Below are 3,259 nucleotides of genomic sequence, written 5' to 3'. Positions count from 1 at the left end.
ATTTAGTAGTAAAGTTCTTAATTTGAACCAAGTTATCTTTCATATTTGAAAAAAGTATAAAAACGATTCAGATTCTTTTTATTTTAATTTTTTAATATATTAAAATATTACAATATATATATTATTAGCATATAGCATATAGCATATTGTAATATGCTCTTTTTTAATGAATAGTTGATAATGATAGATTAATGATTTTAGTCATGTTTTTATTGTATGTATGTCGTTTCGGTATTGTTTTGGATCAAGAAGCAAGCTAACCAGTTTTCATTGTCTAAAATAAATACGCTTTTAAAACAAGGAAGATGGCGGTGCGCGTCCTTCCGAAGTGTTCGTTGGGTTGTTTGTGTTTTATAACATGGATTGAAATTTGTCAACTCTTGTTGTTTCTATGTAGTAATTTTGAAATAGGAATAATCAAAGAAGAAATGGAAGAAAGTAACAATTATCAATAAACTATTTACATCACAAATCATAGCATATAAAGCAGAGGAATTGTACTACAATCGATTACATTTTGGATCGACCAGTGAACATTGAAGACAGAGGAGAGGAAACTGGGACTCTGATTTTGCTGACTTTGAGAGAAGACGTCCGTTCGGCTAGAGGCGGGAAGGACTAGAAGCTATTGTTGGGGTTTGGATATAGCATCATCGACAAGAAGCGATCAACAATTATCAGGGGAAGCTGTGTAATTGCTTAGTCTTGTTTCTAAGTGGAATTAATTGTATTTGTAAAATGTCTAGTAATTAAGTTAGTGATATTAGTAGTTAAGTGTTGACTGTTTCTGATAGCCAGGAAACCCGCCCTGAGAAAAGTCTCTTATGCTATAAAATTTAAATAAAATTCTATTATCTGTTAAATATTAAACCCAAGCTGTCACTTTTATATTTGAAATAAGTTAAAACTATTAAATTCCATTTATTAATTTTTTAATATTACAATATATATATATATATATATATGCAAATGTCAAAAAAGAGAAGAAGGAATAAGATCTAACACGCTTGAACTGCTGTAAAATACTAGCTTTATTGTGTTCGCTAAATCTCTTATGTACCTATACATATATACATACACAAATAAATATTTATAGTTACATGTATAGGTATATAAGTTAATACTCACACTGTAATTCAGATACAAGTCACTCATGCACTATATTTCATTTCCTGTCATATTGTTCTAGTTGTAGATTCAATATTTGTTTTTTCAGTTTTTTAGACACTACTTACATATTTTATACTACACATATCTTCTTGGCTATATAATATTATATTTCATCTTCACTGTTTTCAATCTGCTACCATATAATTCCATGATTATCAATCAAATATTTGTTTACTATTCAATTATCAATTATCAATTTTTAATTATTTATGATTCAATTCAATATTTTGTATAATTTCAAATTTGTTTGTATACTATTCCTTTCCAATTCTATGTTTCTCTAAATGTTGGTGTTATCTCTTTTGTTCTTTAGCCCTGATTAAGACCTGAAACTCAGGTCGAAACGTCGGCATAAAATAAATATTTTTTTGTTCATTCATGTTTATTTGCTGACTGCTCCCCCCAACCAACTTCTCCAATCAGTAATCTACGGTCAACTCATTAAAAATTAAATTTACTAAAGGAAAGAAAATAAATCACATGCACTAATAAATTAATAGCTTCTATAAAAAAGAATGTTTTTCTCAAGTTGAGAAATAAAAAAGAAAATGAGAGGTTATAATGAAAATGTAACAATAGGCTAAGTAATAAAAATAATAAATAACAAATTAATAGAGGTTTAAATCTGATGTAACCAGGAGGGTGGCGTCAGTGAAAGGCTTCCAGATCCTCAGCTGTATTAATGATGATGCTGTCATCTTGTTTGCCAACCTGTGTAGGCCATCTTCTTGGCGGCATCTGACTCTTCCTCAAGGAAGCCAGACATCTCAATCTGCCGGCTGCCTTCATCTGCCTCACCAGCCAGTACAGGTGTCTATTGGCGGGGGTCATCTCTTCGCCTATATAGATCCGTTGGTCACAGTCTCAGCCGAGATCCCTGGTGGTGAAATCTCTTTTCACCTTTCGGAGCCGAATCACCTCATCACGGACAGTCTGGCGAACGAATTGCACCACTATCGCAGGCAGGTGAGGGTCCTCTCCTCTGGGCCTTTTTCTTTCCACCACGTCAAGGTCTACCGGGCTGAGATTCACTCCCAGTGCCGCCCCAGTCAAACATATTTTGCTCTCTGGTGTTTCTCCTGTTTTCACCAGGATGTCCCTGATTTCGAGTGAGTGGGGGGTGAGCTGGCCTTGTTCAGCCTGATTTATTCTGGTTTCCATGGTTTTAATTATTGTTTTCGATAATTAGTTTTTCGATCATTTTATTTTGCTTTTTGGCTTTTTCCTCCATGGTCTTCAATCTCTCGGCGTTTTCAAATATTATTCCTCCCCGAGTATTCTTTACGTTTTTGATATCTTTTAAATCGTCGGTGATTTTCCCGATTTCTTTAATATGACCATTATATTTTCCTCCATACTTCAGCTGGGTACGGCACTATGTTGCCTAGCCCCTGACTTGGCCGAGCTCTGACATGAGGGACAATTCCAGTTTTGTTTCTTATACTGCGAGATTTTGTTGCCCACAATGTTACAGCATTTATTATGGTGTAAACTTTTACACAAGTTGCAGGCTAGTGCTAACTTTTCCTCTCTGACGACAACCTGTTCACAGACTGGGCATAACGCCATCTTAGTTTTTGTATTAGTATGTGTGGGAACTAATATATGAATGAAAGTATGAGAAACCTGTAGTCGGGGTCGGTGGTGGGGTAATGCTGCTGTAGTGGTGGTAGTCAACAGTCTTTAATCCCTTAGATTACCTTGATGTTTACTACCTTAATCCCTGGCCTCTACGTCTGTATCATAAAGTTCCAGCTATTTTTCTATTTAAATAACAATTTTATTAAATCAGAAAACAGCTTTATCCACTAATATAGTCCACTCACTGCAATCAACTGAATAATGAATAATAAATTGAAGGAGAAGGAAAAGAAAGATTATTTATGAAACACAATAGCACAGATAGATGCACACAGTTTGATGGCCAGAGCCAGACTGATATGAAGATATGAGAATTAAGTTAAAACTATAAAATTTCCCTTTATTTTTTTATAAATAATTTTTCATTTTATAATATATATATATTGTAATATGCTCTTTTTTAATGAATAGTTGATAATGATAGATTAATGATTTTAGTCATGTTTTT

This window comes from Halyomorpha halys, unplaced genomic scaffold, assembly GCF_000696795.3.
Source record: "Halyomorpha halys isolate HHAL.00 unplaced genomic scaffold, Hhal_1.1 Scaffold2222.1, whole genome shotgun sequence".
NCBI classification, from domain to species: domain Eukaryota; kingdom Metazoa; phylum Arthropoda; class Insecta; order Hemiptera; family Pentatomidae; genus Halyomorpha; species Halyomorpha halys.
Note: the sequence above shows the minus strand (reverse complement) of the source record.